Raw genomic sequence first — 17,318 nt, forward strand, 5'->3', positions numbered from 1 at the left:
GATTCTTAAGGATGGGAAGGACCCATCTTTTCCCGCCAGTTATTGTCCCATCGCCCTCACAAGCTACCCTTGCAAGCTTCTAGAGAAGATGATAAACAGAAGACTGATGTACTTCTTGGACTACAGCGGCCTTCTCTCGAGCTGCCCGGTAGGCTTCAGGCTGGGGTGATCCAGAAACGACCAACTTGTCGAAATTTAATCATATATAAAGGATGATTTCCGCATAAACAGTTTCGCTTTACAGTAATCTCCACATTGAGAAAGCCTGTGACACCACTTGGCGGTACGGCATCCTTAGTAACATGAAGTCAATCGGTGTTTCGGGCAACATGTTGAACATCCTTTGCAATTATATGTCGGTAAGAACCTTTCGCATCAGAGTTCGTTTTGAATAGTCAAACGTTCATGTGCAAGAAAATGGCGTGGCACAAGGTGGACTTGTGAGCTGCAGTGTTTCCATAGTTAAGATGAACTGTCTTGGAAAGGCACTGCCACGTACAATCTCTTACTTTATGTATGTATATGACGTACAAATATGCTTTAAATCGTGTAATATGTGAATCTGCGAACGTCACGTCCAGCTTGGCGTCAAGAAACTTGCCAGATGGGCTGACAAGAATGGCTTTACACTGAATCCTGCAAAAAACTCTTGCTTTGCATTCTCAAGGAAGCGTGGGGTCCATCCCAACTAGATGGAATTCGCCTCGGCTCCAGAAATGTATGATTTTTTCTGGTGAAATATTTCGGAGACCAACTACAACCATCGGACTGCATACGTAAAATCATCAGGAGTGCGCCGAAACCAAGCCTCGGGACGTAAGCCGACTTTTACGAGTTTCACGGCGACTTGAAATTTCGAAGCGGACGTTAGGCCTAGCAACAACCACGCCAGTCCCACCTCTGTAGATGGCCGGCAGGACACTCGACGGGGCCGCTGGAGATGCGACCCACCTGTCTCTAGGCCAATCCAAAGACGAAGCAAAGGAAATTCGTGACGTTCACGACGATCCTCCGCCAGAGGAAAAAGATGAGGATGCCCACATACCGTGGATAGAAGTTACAAGCCGGTCGCAACGCCGCAAGATGCAGCAGTTACCTACCACAACGCCGCTAAAACCGGCCCTCCGCCAAGGCCACGTGGCTCGCAAGCCGAATACCCTACCCTTTCCCGCTGACGACTACAAGCTGGCAATCCGCCCACGGAACGGCATCCAGCTGAGTAAGGTGAGCCCTATCGACCTGACGAAAGCTATCGCACGCGAAGCCAATCTCCGATGTGGCATTGCAGAGATAAAAATCCGCATCGATGAAGAACAGAACGTTCTCGTAGTAAGCACTCCATCGCCGGCGACCGCTGCAGCGCTTAACTCGATCAAGAAACTCACAATTGGCAATAGCACCTTCGAAGTTTCGTCCTACGGCGGTTCTCCGGACAACTTATGCAAAGGCGTTATCTACAATATCGGCTTGAATTAGACCTCCAAAGACGTCCAATACGGCATTGTGGCCTCGAAACACGAACTTCTCACCTGTAGAAGGATGGGAAACACTGGCACCTTCCTGCTCATGTTCAAAGGTATGAAGGTACCGTTCAGCATCTATGTCGCTGGAGTAATAACGAGATGCTACCTGTACAAGCACACGGTAGCATACTGCGACACTTGCCACCAAGTGGGCCACAGAGCCGACGTGTGCCTCAACCCACCGAAAACGCCCAAGTGCAAGACATGCGGATCCCCATTGACAAGCAATCAACATGAGTGCCACCCAAAGTGCCTTCTCTGCAGCGTTGCCCACACCACAGCATCCAAGGCGTGCCCACAGTGGTTCCTGCCCCCGGTGAATCGGGGGAAGGAAGTGGGAAATAGAGCCAAACCCCCCGTTCGGGCCACTCCAGGTCCCCGTCTCCACGATCGAGGAGCAACCAGGACCACCCCCGTTCCAGATCCCAAACCCGGAGAGGCGGCTTCAGAGGACCGGGCAGAAGTTCAAGTGGCTGCAGGCTGCGCTCGGAGTCCAAGTCACGGGCCTCCACCCGAGGCCGTTCCTCAAGTGCCACTAGAGGAAACCGAGAAGGCTCCCAGAACTACCACACATCGTTGCATCAGGTGAGCTGGGCAAGGATTGTCGATCCTAAAGCTCATAACTCCCAAACACCAAAAGAGAAACGTTTGCTAGAAGAAAATGCAATTCTCAGGGCTGAGATATCAGACATGCGCGCAGACATGGCGGCAATGAAGGAAGAGTAAACAACTACCGAAAATCGACCATCTCTGTATATACACAGATACCCTCACTAGAACAGCGCAATCGCGCCGTGAATACACCGCCACAACCAGCCAAAAAACCTCCAGAGCGGAATAACCTATTGTAGTGAGACAATAACTACAACATTATCTTTCCACAGTGCGCGATGGAAGAGCAGGGACAGGTAAACGGGGCGCGTGCTATCAACGCCCTGCAAGCGCCCATAGTGCGCAAAGCCTTCAGATTATAGAAACACTGACACAAATAACTTCCCACCTAACGAGGCTAGAGGGGCGGGTGCCGGTTCTCGAGGAAGCCGACTTCAATACCCCAACCACGAAGACCACAGAATCAGATAACGACAACCCCACGTGTCTCTCCTCACACATGAATCAAGATGGACCTTCATCCACCCAGTAATAAATTGTCTCACGGACAAGGAATAAGTATATGGCAGCGGAACTGCAGAGGTTTCAAGAACAAATATGGATCACTGTCCCAATACACCTCCTCTTCCACGACGATACCAGCAATTATAGCTGTGCAAGAAACTAATACACCAGTTCGCCTTCCAGGATAAATAACGTACGAAACAGGCACTGACAAAAGCCTGCACACTCTGGTCAGCAAACGTTACGTGGCGATTGAACACCCACTAAAGCAGTCCGAAGCAATTGGCATTCTAATTGAAGTAATACCACAAATCCACAAGAAGGGCCGCTCGCTGTACTTTTTGAATCTGTATTGCAGGCCTAAAAGCTCCCCACTTATTCTTCAGCGAGTAATTGAACAAGCGACACTCAAAGCAGCCAACAACCCGCTTGTCATTACAGGGGATTTCAACGTTGCTTACCCCCTGTGGGGATACGCATACACCAACCCAAGAGGCACTAGACTACCCTCACTGATAGAATCTCAAGACCTGACGATTGCCACAGACGACAGTAATCCTACACGCATTGGCACAAGCGCCACTCGAGACACAGCTCTCGATCTGACTTTTACGAAAAACGTTCCTCAAGTTCAATGGATCCACACGGGCGAATATCAAGGCAGCGATCACGCCATTCTATCTACCACTTTAATAGGATCGGACTACAAAGCAGTAGATCGGAATACAAAGCAGTAGCAGTACAAAGCAGTTCGGGTCGCCTCACGGACTGGACGAAGCTCAGAGAGAAACGGAGCAACCGCTCACCTACGGAAGAAACCCATGTCGAAATCTCTTCACACGGCTGGATCAAACAGTTCCATCAGGCTTTTCTTGCACACACCAAAATAATAAAGACAACCACCACCACGCCGTGCATCGACTCTCATTTACTACACATCTGGAAAGCGAGGGCTAGTCTGCAGCGGAGGTGGAAGCGGCAGAGAAATAATCGAAGACTACGAAAACGGATCGCACAGCTAACACAAGAAGCTGCGAAATACGCCAACTCTCTCTGCAGGGAAAACTGGCTTTTTCTATGCGATGGCCTGCGCGGCACCCTCACCACTGCAAAAACATAGAAGCTCCTCCACTTCCTGATCAAATCCTCAGCTAGCAAAACAAGGTCCGAACACAACATGGCTAAAATCATACACCAATTTCCTGGAGACATGAAAGACCTGCTCACAGCCCTCATGAACAGGTATCTCCAGACACACCCAACAGAGCCTCTACCATCATATTCAGGAGCACCAAACCTGGCGATTGACAAAGACATCCAACTGCATGAAGTCACCGCAGCCATACAGACTTCAGAAATCATACAGCTCCAGGAATGGATAACATATCTTATAGGATGCTTGTTAACCTTGACGGCCTCTCGCTCTTGGAGCTCACCAATTACTTCAATAATATCTAGAAGGAAGGAACAAAACCAGAGGACTGGAAGACCGCCGAAGTTCGGCTGATCCCGAAACCAGGAAAACCACCCAGTATAGAGAACTGCCGGCCCATATCTCTTACTTCGTGCATAGGAAAACTCCTGGAGCACATCATCCTGAAAAGACTTCAATCCTTTATGGAAGACACGGGAAAACTGCCCCCAGAAATGGTGGGTTTCCGATCCCATTTATCAACGCAGTATATACTGCTCCAGCTCAAAGAAGAAGCAATCAGACCCGCAACTCGTAACTCCCCGACGGATATATTGGCACTGGATTTAAAGGGTGCTTTTGACAATGTTAAACACACGGCCATCCTGGCGAAGCTGAACACCCTGGACTGTGGAGTCAAGACCTACCAGTATGTCAAGTCATTCCTCACAGATCGGGAAGCCATAGTCAAAGTGGAGGACCACACCACGGACCCCTTTCCAATAGGAGGACGTGGAACTCCTCACGGGGCCGTACTATCTCCCCTCCCCTTTAACATTGCACTCATAGGACTCCCTGCACCACTTAATTCTATTCAGGGCATAAATCATGGTCTATACATGATGACATTCACATCTGGTTCACCACGGGTTCAATAGGAGCAATACAGGAGCGTCTACAGGAAGCAGTGGACGTAGTAAATGGCTACGCAAGGCCATGCGGGCTGAGCTGCGCCCCTCAAAAATGCGAAATATTGCTCGTGTCTCCAAACAAACAGAAATCTTCAGGGACACCCACCATCGCCATACACATAGACGGGCACATTATGACCCCTGCTCAAAGCATCAATATACCGGGCGTCACCTTTCAGGCGGACAAGAAAAATATCATAACAATCAACAAGATCAAAACCATGACGGAGCGTCACACACATGTTCAAGCGCATAACAACTAAGGCAAGGGGCATGGGCGAATCTGATACACTCCGACTCCTACAGGCGTTCGTCATCTCGGGGATCACTTACGCAATACCCTATGCACTACTCTCAACAACGAAAGTGAAGAAACTGGGCACCATTATAGGAAAAGCCTACAAGCAGGCTCTGAGCCTACCAGTCAGCACCTCGACAGACAAACTGCTTCGTCTCGGACTCAACAATAAAGCTGATGAACTCATCGAGCCACATCTATCCCACCAGAGCGCAAGATTAGGCACAACAGAAACCGGCAGATCCATCCTTTCGAGACTTCGACTATTGATTCCGCTTCAACACCCAACACCGCAATTCACCCACATCCCACATGATATCAGAGGCCACATTACAGTACCTGTACTACCGCGAAACTTGCACCCAGTGCATCACGCCGACCGCAGAAAAGCAAGACCTCGTGCTACGTCAAAGCGGTATGGAAGCGCCATCCTGCCATGGCGTACACGGACGCGGCCCTCTATCCCGGAAGACGGGCCTCAGTAGCAACAGTTATTCTAGGCCATGAGCACCGCACAAGCGTATCACTGGACCAAGCCAACCCTATACTCGCCGAGGAATCGGCCATTGCCTTGGCGCTTACCCAAACTCAAGTTGAGATCGTAATTACCGACTCCCAACCAGAGGTTTGCGAAATCACTCATGAGTCCACTCACTCAGACTCATTTGGACTCAAACTCACGCGTGAGTTTGAGTTTGAGTGAGCGCGAGGCCAGTGTGGCATCGTGAGTTTGAGCTTGAGTGAGTTTGACCCGAGTGATCCCGACTGAGTTTGAGTCCGATTGAGTACGCCTGAGACCTAGTAAAATCTGAGTCCATTTTGATTTCTGAGTACATTTTGAGTTTGAGTCCATTTTGAGTTCTGAGTCCATTTTGAGTTTGAGTCCATTTTGAGTTCTAAGTACATTTTGAGTTTGAGTACATTTTGAGTTCTGAGTACATTTTGAGTTTCAGTCCATTTTGAGTTCTGAGTATATTTTGAGTTTGAGTCGTTTGAGTCCAATTTGAGTTCTGAGTACAATTTTAGTTTGAGTCCATTTTGAGTTCTGAGTACATTTTGAGTTTGAGTCCATTTTGAGTTCTGAGTCCATTTTGAGTTTGACTACATATTAAGTTTTGAGTACATTTTGAGTTCTGAGTACATATGAGCTTTGAGTCATTTTGAGTTTGAGTACATATGAGTAGCCTAGCAGGCAGCTATGGTTGGCTGTTAAAATTCATGCGTCACTGTGGGATCGGAATTCGGGTTACCTGCGGGTACGGCACCAATCGCGATCTGCATGATCGGTTGGGAGGGAGGTGGTGTCTGATTTTTTTTAGTTTCTTGTTGAATTTTCATGGCCATAAGCACTTGCTGTATACCTAATTTTTGCGGCTGGGCGCGTGAGTAATAATTGACTGGTTAGGTCATAAAAAAGGGTTGTTTTAACTTTTCCTCCTGACGGATCCACTAAGAGCGTGGGAAAGGGTGGTGGGAAAGCACACGGCGGCGCTGGCGTGCTGGTTGTTTGCCTGGTACTGTTAACGGCTTGATATACTAGGGGTCACAAAGGAAGAGGTGAGAGCGGGGGGAAATGGGGGCGGGGGCTGTCCTTTCTGCGGTTTCAAATGAATTAGCTGAATTGACAGGGCAGCGCCCCTTAAGACAGAATATTGACCACATTAAATTGGGTGAAAAGTGAAACTGATGATGCTAAGGCGTGTAAGGTATCAAATGAAAGGTCCGGATTAACGGAATCACGCGGGGTAAATAAAAAATGCTTCTAATTGAGTCATTAGGCAGTCATAATGAGTCATAGATTGGGTTAAAATTCAAAATGACGCTGCGAGGGCATGTGGGGAATCAAATTCAAGGTCTCGATATGGGGAATCATTCAGGACGAAAATGAGTTATGGATATATCATGACGTAGTCAAGGTAAGTCATAGATTCTGTTAAAATTCAAGTTCGTGACGCTAGGGCGTGTGGCGTATCAAATTAAAGGTCTCGATGAGGGTCATCACGTGCTTCCTGATAATTATCATGACATAATCAAAATGTGACATAAATTAGGTTAAAATTCACAATGATGCCACTGGGTGTCCCCGCCATCAAATTGAAGGTTCCGATAAGGGAAATCACGTTGGACAAAAATGTGGCAGGGCTATACCTTGAGATAGCCATGGTTAGTCATTGATTGGTTTAACATTCAAATTGGTTCCGCTAGGATGTGATGGGTATCAAATTGATGGTCTTGGTGAGCGGAATCACGTGGCAGAAATACAAAAATGCTTCCTGGTTATAACCATGAAATTGTCATGGCGAATATTATATTGGGGCAAAATTCGAAGTGACCCCGCTAGGGCGTGTAGAGTATCAAATTTATGGTCTTGACGAGGGGATTCACGTGGTACCAATAAAAAAAGGCTTCGTAGTTCGAATCATGAGATAGTCACTACGAGTCATAGATTGGGTTAAATTCAAGGTGAGGCCGCTGAAGCATGTGGGGCGTCCAATTGAAGGTTCCAGTAAGGGGAATCACGTCGGACACTTAAACAATGCGTCCTGGTTACAGTCATGAGAGTAATTGTTAGTTTGACTGGTATGAATTCCATATGACCCTGCTAGGGTGGGAGGGGTATCAAATTAAAGGTCTCGTCGAGGGGGATCACGTGGCGACAAATATAAAAATGCTTTCTGGTTATAATTATGAGAATATAGCAAAAGGTATATAGCAAAAGGTACACACCCACACTCACACTCACACGCCCACTGACTCACTCACACTCACTCACTAACACTCACTCACCCACACTCTCACTCACACTCTCACACTCTCACTCACACTCACACTCACACTGTCCCTCTCACTCTCACTCACACTCACACTCTCACTCACTTACACTCTCCCTCACACTCACACTCTCACTCTCACTCACACTCACACTCTCACTGTCACTCTCACTCTGTCACACTCTTACACTCTCACACACTCACACTCACACTGTCACTCAACTCCACTCACACTCACCCACACACTCACACTCTCACTCACACTCACACTCTCACACTCACACTCACTCTCACACTCACTCTCACACACTCACACTCTCACTCCACTCACACTCACACTCAACTCACACTCTCACTCTCACTCACACTCTCACACTCTCACACTCACACTCTAACTCTCATTCACACTCTCACTCTCACTCTCACACTCTCACTCACACTCACACTCACATTCACTCTCACTCACACTCACATGCTCACTAACGCTCTCACTCACACTCACACTCACACTCTCACTCACACCCTCACTCACACCCTCACTCTCACACTCACTCTCACACTCTGACACTCTCACATACCCACACTCACACTCTCACTCTCACTCACACTCTCACACTCACACGCGCACTCACACTCACATTCTCAATCACACTCACTCTCTCACTCCACTCACACTCATATTCACACTCACACTCTCACTCACACTCTCACTCTCACTCACACTCTCACTCTCACTCTCACTCACACTCACGCTCTCACTCTCACTCTCCCTCACACTCACACTCTCACTCTCAGTCACACTCTCAGTAACACTCCCACTCTCACTCACACTCTCACTCTCACTCACTCTCACTCTCACTCACACTCACACTCTCACTCTCAGTCACACTGACACTCACACTCTCACTCACACTCACACTCGCACTCCCACTCTCACTCTCACTCTCACTCACACTCACTCTCACTCTCACTCACTCTCACTCTCACTCTCACTCACACTCACAGTCTCACTCTCACTCACACTCTCACTCTCACTCTCACTTTCACTCTCACTCACACTCACACTCTCACTCCCACTCACACTCACACTCTCCCTTTCACTCACACTCTCACTCCCACTCACATCACACTCTCACTTTCACTCACACTCTCACTCACACTCTCGCTCTCACACTCTCACACTTACACTCACTCTCACTCTCACACTCTCACTCCCACATTCGCGCACTCTCACTCTCTCACTGTCTCAATCTCTCACTCTCACTCTCACACTCACACTCTCACACTCACACTCACACTCTCACTCTCACACTGTCACTCTCACCTACTCTCTCTCACTCTCACCCTCTCACTCAATCTCAGTCTCTCACTCACTCTCTCACTCTCTCTCGCTCTCTCTCACTCAACTCTCTCACTCTCACACTCTCTCACTCTCGCACTCTCACACTCACAATCTCACACTCTCACACTCTGTCTCTCTGTCACTCTCAGTCTCTCTCACACTCTATCTCACTCTCACACACTCTCACACTCTCTCACTCTCACTCTCTCACTCTCTCTCACTCACTCTCTCTCGCTCACTCTCTCTCTCACACACACTCTCTTACTCTGTCACACACACTCTCTCAAACACACACACACACACTCACACGCGTGCATGCTGGAAGTTAACAGCTGGGTACGGTGGCAATCATTGCTTACGACAGCGTGGTGTTTTTCCGAGCTACGAGAGCTCATCCCAAATAGCAAACGCTAATAAAAACTAATACAAGTGCCTCAGCAAACAACGAGGCACTTTTTTGTTTGTCCCACGTGATTTCCCTCCTGGAGACCCTCAATTTGATACCCCACATTCTTTAGCACCACATCTCTCTGCATTTTTACCCAATCTGAGACGATCTGTGACTCCCTTGTTACTCGGTTCGCCATTTTCGATATTGTTCTTCATTTTTTAACATTTATTTTTATCAATTCTCTACATTTATGCTTCTATAATGATTACAGGTTGAACTTCCGTGATATCTGCATTTTTGTGTATATGCAGCGCGTTACAAGATCATGGCGGGGATAAGAGGAGGGGTGTACTCGGCAAAGAATGCTACGCAATAAAACAGCAATGGTATATCCTTGAACGCCTCGCGCATCAGAGATTCGCGGAGACAGTTCGCTTTGACCCAAGGCGTTTTTTCAGGATGCAGAGCAAGAATGCACGGAACCGTAACCCTAAACAGCTTCGACATAAATGAATGGAGCAGTGAGTGAACGTCCCCTCAAAAAATCTTGCTTGTTTTGACCTGGGGACCCAGCACACCATCGAGCCTGGACCGCCTCCGTGATGAACACGAATACAGAGCCTACATCAAGATTTTGGTATCCAATATATACGTACAATTGCATCCAACGAAGTCGGAAACAACGAAAATTGTTTCCAACTTCACAGGAGCTACGGTGTCATGTCGTGGCGAATTGAAGAGTTTGAGCTCGCAAATTTGCGCCCGTAATATTTTTACCACGCGTGAATTTGAAAGCACTGACTGCTAATGAAATCAGAGTCAATCTGACCCCGAGTAAATTACTAGCATGAGGGAGTTGTGAGGCCATTTCAGTTCTGAATTCATTTTGAGTTCTCAGCCCATTTTGAGTTCTGAGTTCATTTTGAGTTTGAGTCCATTTTGAGTTCCGAGTACATTTTGAGTTTGAGTCCATTTTGAGTTCTGAGTACATTTTGAGTTTGAGTCCTTTTTGAGTTCTGAGTACATTATGAGTTTGAGTACATTTTCAGTTTGAGTACATATTGAGTTTTGAGTCCATTTTGAGTTCTGAGTCCATTTTGAGTTTGAGTACATTTTGAGTTCTGAGTCAATTTTGAGTTTGAGTCCATTTTGAGTTTGAGTACATTTTGAGTTCTGAGTACATTTTAAGTTTGAGTCCGAGTGAGTTCTGAGTTTTGCGCTCCATGTGAGTTTGAGTTTGAGTGAGCGCAGATGTGCTGCTCAGCATTTAGTCTGAGTTTGAGTGAGTGGTGTTTCGAAAAAAAAATTGTTAGTGAGTTTGAGTGAGCCGCGCCAACTTTGCCGAGGTATGATCTCAACAGGCTTGTCGCAACTTTTCCTGCGGGAGAGTACACAAAACGTCACTTAAAATACTTCAACAGAAGCCACTAAGAAGACCCGCCAAGATAATCTGGGCGCCTGCGCACATTGGACTCTCAGGGAACGAGATTGCCCATCTCACAGCTCGAGTATTGACCAGCCGAGCACCTGAAGAAGATCTGCGTCCACTTCTAGTCTCGTTTCATGAGATTACCGCGCACTATCAGCTACAAAGACAAACGGAAGTTCCACAGCACAAACAACTACCCAAAGTCCACGATAGAATACTTCGCGCCCTTCAAAAAGATACTTACCCCCACCCGAGAAGAAACCACTACACAGCCGCCACCCTGAATCCCCGTTTGTCCCAATTCTGCTGGGAAATTGAAACACTTTTTCATACGGTCGGCGGCTGTACACAAAGCCCACTCGACCCGCCCAATCCAGTACACACTTATGAGCTTTGGGAGACCGCCTTGGCCAGCTCTTCCCTCGACGTCCAGCGCAAGATGGGGGAAAGGGCAGAAGACGCGGCCCATGCGAATGGACTTCTGGAATGAGGAGGCCACCCTGAAGACTCTTTACCAAGAAACAATAAATATGTTTAGTCTCTCTCTTCATCCGGACCCAGACATTACTCGTAATTGTGTGTCGCTTCCTATGAACAAAAAGCACAAGTTTCTAGGTGTACACTCACATTGATTCGACGCGTCAACGAACCTAAGCATAAATGTCTGAAAAGAAGGATTATCCTTAAAGGGACACTGAAGTGAATTTGTCAAGTTCCCGTTTTTGCTTGCACTGCGCAGACTGGCTCAAATTAGCACACTCTTCATCGTTTATCCGGTTGACAAATCGGTAATTATTTTAGAAAACGCGAAAGAAGAAAAACTACCATGCGCGGCTTGCGGCGGTCGCAATAACTAAGCTGTGACGTTGGGAGGAGGGGGCACCGTGATTGGACAATTCCCAAGGTTAGCAATCAAACAAGTTTCGAGTTCGGTTTCTGTTCTGTAAAACAACATGTTCCACATCCGGTGGCGTCGTTGGATGGGCATTCTCAATATCCCATTAATCGTAGTAACACGCTTCTGCCATGTTGTCGGCTGTAAACTGCATAACATAAGCCTCCCAGGACGGCTTAGAATCGTAGCATTGACTAGCCGAGGCCTACGCAGTGCATGAATGCCCTCAGCGTCCCCGCAGACGCTCAAATGCATGCGCTTTTCCCCCTATTTGGAGCTTGCCTCACTCATGCCTGTATCGTAAAAAGCGTGTTCGCACCAGGCCACGGGTCTCTTGATTCTGGCCTGTGCCCACTGCGCGCAAGCAGTTGGTGCTTATGGCAACAGCACGCCAACGAGAACTCCCTAGCGCGCCAGTGCCAGCCTGCGCAAGTTCTGCGGACTAGTCCGTGGAGCAATGAACGTTGCAGGCCAAAAAAAAGGTGAACTCAGTATAAAAAACATCGGCGGAAAACGAAAAATTTAACTTATAAAAAAGCCTGCACCCGTGGAGATTCGAACTTGTGACTGGCAAAACATTCGCGATGACATACCCAGCGCTTCAGACCACTCGGCCACAGGGCGAGCCGCGCTGACGTCGCAAATATAAGGTATTTAATGTATCACCAGTTCACGCTTTTATTTAGTTTTAGTATTTCAAGCAGCTTAAGTGACTTTTTGTTGTATTGCGCTCGTGCAGTAAGCGTCCCCCGACTTTCCACAATAGCTCACGTCTAGCATTTGCGTTTCTTAGACGGAAAAGCCTCCGCAGATGCGTAGTCGTGCTGCTGACAGCTGTGCTGTTTCACTCAGCGCAAAAAAGTGCTTCCCTCAGCCTACTTCTACGCTGTACGGTAAACATATCAGCTGATTTTATTTCCTTAGTACCTATATTGACTTCGCTGACTCTTCTCCCCCTTCAAGGGGCCTTATATATTCCTACTGGCGTACCAGTCAGCGAAGCGTCGCATGTGCGCTTGTGCAGCGCTTGTGTGAAGCGACCTTGACTTGGAGCTAGATACAGTGTACCAACTAACGAAGTAAAAAAAGGCACATTCTTTCATTTACAAATGTGTTGTGGCTTAGTTTCAACTGATCGAGCGAATTGCGACGACCCGTGGGCTGCCCGCGGACTAAACGTTCGGCCGACTAACTCGGTCGCGCAAGGTCGGCGAGCCATGCAGTAGGGCAGCCAATTGCCAGCTCCTCTCCTGCTGACGTCACATGAAAACGCCACAGAAAATGGGCGAGAGTGCAGCGAGGAGGACAGCATTTTCGAATTGATTTTTCTACTAAATAAATACGCGTAAACGCGCTCAGAGTGGTCGAAACAGGGACTAGGGACTCCGGACTATACTTTGCGCTCGTAATCCCGCATTGTTTATAAATTACTTAGTGTCCCTTTAAGATTCACTCCAATTAATCGTGTGGTGCTGACAAAGAACTCCTGCTGCGCTTGTATACTGCTTTGATCGGGTCTCGCTTGGACTATGGAACTGGGGTGTCTGGGTCGGCGACTAAAACAGCGTTGCGAATGCTTGACCTAGTGCTGCACCTGTAGCTTCTTCTTGCATCGGGTGCTTTTCGCACTAGTCCGGTCTAAAGTCTGTGTGTCGAGTGCACCGAGTGAAGCTGTGAGAACCAGCGGAAGTATATGCACTTGCTTTATGCTTTTAAGATTGTATCGTGAATAACCACCCTTTTTATGCTGTCTCTACAAATACATCCACATCTCTGCTGTTTGTAAACCGCCCATCCGTTACTATGCCCTTTTCACTTAGAGAGACAGAGTGAACCTCGGATCTCAGCGCTTCGTTTTTAGACGTGCACACATCATCGTTTTTAGAGATTTTACCGCCTTGGAAAGTTTTCTCTGTGTCTTGCGACCTTTCTTTTGTGAAACTTGACAAAAATTTTGTACCACGAGCTGCAATACTGCAGCATTTTCAGTCTCTGCAGTTTAAATGCCCCTGTGCTGAATTTTACAGGGACGCGTCTAAAACCTTTACTATGGCATCCTGCGCTGCTCATAGACCGAATTTCATAGCAGCCAGAACCATGAGCATACAAACACATTTCACAGAAGCATATAAGATTATTCTTATCGTACATCACATTGTTCAAAATTAAATCCCCCATTCCGTCATCCATAGAGGTTTTTTGAGTGTTATTCGTGCACTATCATCGCACAAGACCGCCCCCTCCCCCCAAACCACATAGTTAATCTTGTGTTAAAAACCATTGTGAGGAGGCGCTGCTCACTGGACAGAGGTCGGCAGATCGAAGAGACGCGGACTACGTGGGGGTAGCGTGGCGGAAAGGATCGCGTGGGAGAAACAAGCAAGGAAGTGGAAGCCAGATGGTCGTGGCCCGAGAGCGGAGGGAACGAGGTTCGAGGAGCGACCTGCCGGACGAGAACATTCGGAGAACCTCCATTACAAGCCCGAGGACGTTCGGGGAACCTACGTTGGGAGCCGCATCTTCTCTGTTGACATTGAGGAAGATCACCAGAGACTGGCCACGGAGCACCTGTGCTAAATCGCTCATCAGTCGCAGCACCGGCATCGACAAGAGCTCGGTGGCAGCGCCTCGGGCCTCGCACACACGAAAGAGAGACCCGAATTTGCGGCGGCCAGCGCCCACTTCAACGAAAGAGCCAGCGCCTTCAGCCATCACACCGAACAAGTGTACTGCCACAGCTCACCGACACCGAGTGCTGCCAGACGTGAGCGGGAAGTTTATTGAGTTAACAACATTGTCTTGCCAGACATCTAGTCGTTTGATTAGATTAGCTCATATTTTAATATGTGTATCTTTCTTATTTGGTCCCGTCAATACAGTCTGTCGTTGTCTGACGCCACGCGCCCCGCTTTTCTGTGTCAGAACCCGCATCAGAGAACTGGCGTCTGCGACAGGACGCTGTGCGTACCTTCCAGAAAGTCGAGGAGGGAATTTTTGCGGCGGAGAGGAGAGCACTTGGCGCCGGAATGAACATGAAAAAATTGCTCGCGGTGGGAAAAGAGTTAGGCCTGGCGGGCAGTGAGCTGAAGGAATTGGTCGAGAGAGAGACGAATGCTGCGATACATGAAAGAGCGCTTGTGAAGAATGCCGAGCGTCAGACACTCGAGCTGGGATGTGAAGGGCTAGATCGCAAGCTACGACTCGACGAGATCCGAGCTGACGCGCCAGACGCCAACGACAGTAATGACGGAGGAGATTGTGGTGCGAGCAACTCAGACGTTGTCAGCCCCCATAAGCTCACAACTGTTTTTAGCGACTCTAGAGATGACCTGGACGCTTATATCCGGAGGTATGAGCGTGTCGCTACTGGTCAGGGGTGGTCGAAAGAAAAGTGGGAAACCACAATTAGTTTCTGCCTGCCTGGTGAAGCCTTGAGTGTAGTCAGTCGCCTGTCTCCATTGGACTCATTAGAATACAAAAAGGTGAAAGGAGATTTACTGAAAAGATTTCGGTACATCGCAGAAGGCTGCAGAGAGAAGATTTTAGGGTCGGTACCAGAAGACGGTGAAATGTGCCGCCAATTTGCGGCTAGGCTCTCCGGATTCCTTGACAGGTGGATGGACACAGGCCGAGTTGAAAAGACTTATGCGGGACTGAGAGAGAAAATTATCACCCAACAGTTTATGAACAGGAGCCCCAAATACCTGTTAATCTTCCTGAAAGAAATTGCTCCAAGTTGGAAGAGACGGCGGTAGCTGCCGATATGCACAAGAGCACTGGAGTCTTGGCTCTTGGTCGGCAGTGAACGGTGAGGACAGCCTCAAACCTGATTACTGCGGCAAAACCCTTCCTCACAAGCGAGTTAACTCCCCACCGGAAAAGTTATGTTTCCTGTGTAACAAACAGGGACACAGAGCTACCGAGTGTGGGAAACGCCCGAAAGCTTGTTTTAAGTGAGGTCAAACTGGACATAGGGCGGATAAGTGCTATCAGCAGAAAGATGAAAAATTACAGGCATCGTGCCTAGTATAGCCTCAAGAAGACAGCCAGAAGTTCATCACTCTCAACATTGAGAACAAAATTCCAGTCGTAATCATGGTTAGAGAGATATGTCTGACATCCCCCTGCAATCTTCTTGTTGTTGAAGCGTGGCTTGGAGGCAAGAATATCAGTGTGCTGCGAGACACCAGGTGCAACACGGTGACCATAAGAAAAGACTTGGTTCCTGCCAAAAATTTCACAGGAATAGTTAGGCTTGTTCTCCGCCTAGACACAAACATCAAGTTCCTTCCGGAAGCAAACAGTGAGGTCAAAACGCCGTTATTTTCGGGAAAACACGCCGTAAAATGTATGCAAGATGCTCTCTATGACTTGGTCATCGGATATATAGAGGGTGTGTTGATGTCTAGCTCCTGTTTGGGGATGACGTTTCGTCCTCGCACGACAAGATCACCGGCCCATTTAACGAAAGATTACGAAGAAACACTCTAGGAGGATGTCCCTCAACCTGGCATATTTACGTTACGGATGCTTAAACAACACAGGGTTAAACGTGATCTGGTGAAATCGTTGAAAGAACAACCACCGAATGGGATGGAAAATTGCTTTGACACCAACCGAAAGCAGTTCTCCGCGCAACCTAGATCAGTGGCAAGATTCTTGACAACACGTAAATATTTCTTCGCGGGAGACAAAGTACCTTCCGGGGAAAAACTTACCCAGTTGATTTTGCCGAAGCCACATCGAGAACACCCGAATCGGTTCCGACGGGAAAGTGTGTTGGCTGCCGGCAAAAGTGCTGAAAGGACCGTTTCCTGACTTAAGACAGAATATTATAGAGGAGACGTGCACTAAGGCGTGAAAAGACTTCTAAGCTTTCGTGACATGAGGTTGAACCAGAACGCTTTTGCGCAGTTGATGCACCGTTCTAATGAGCGGTGCATCATCAGGTTTTGCCCTGTCTGAATCTTGCTTGCATTATGTATAGAACGATGCTAGGCTTCAGCCTTTTCTGGTCAGAACGTGAATTCTGTGTCTGAAGTTTTACGCTAGCAACGTGGGTGCGGATTACTTGAGCCGCCACCAATGAGGGCATTGAACGGTTATAGCCCTTAGTACTAGTGATGCTTATCAGTATTTCTGTACATTTTTAGTGTTTCTGTGCATTGTGAGTCATTGCTATGTACTGTGATAGTGATGAAAGTGAGTGTCGGAAATGGAAGTGTGGTGGTGATATTAGTGCCTGCAAGGGAATTGCGTGACGGCCAACAGACCAGTACCATCAAGCACTGTTACCAGCCAACCAACCGCTCATCGGAAGTGTTTTCCCCCGAAACACTTCTTTCAATGGGGGAATTGTTAGCAGGCGCTGCTCACCGGCCAGTGGTCGGCACATCCATGTGACGAGCAGGAGGTGGGGGTGCGGGGGGGGGGGGTAACGGATCGTGTGG

General features: G+C 48.0%; 1 pseudogene; it reads left to right on the plus strand.

The window, feature by feature from the left end:
• The first annotated feature begins 2,413 nt into the window (after window positions 1–2,413).
• The window catches only part of LOC144165707 (caspase-3-like), a 101,243-nt pseudogene continuing 86,338 nt past the window's right edge, over window positions 2,414–17,318 (plus strand).

This window comes from Haemaphysalis longicornis, unplaced genomic scaffold (assembly GCF_048455015.1).
Source record: "Haemaphysalis longicornis isolate Haplotype H1 unplaced genomic scaffold, Haemaphysalis longicornis Haplotype H1 scaffold_148, whole genome shotgun sequence".
NCBI classification, from domain to species: domain Eukaryota; kingdom Metazoa; phylum Arthropoda; class Arachnida; order Ixodida; family Ixodidae; genus Haemaphysalis; species Haemaphysalis longicornis.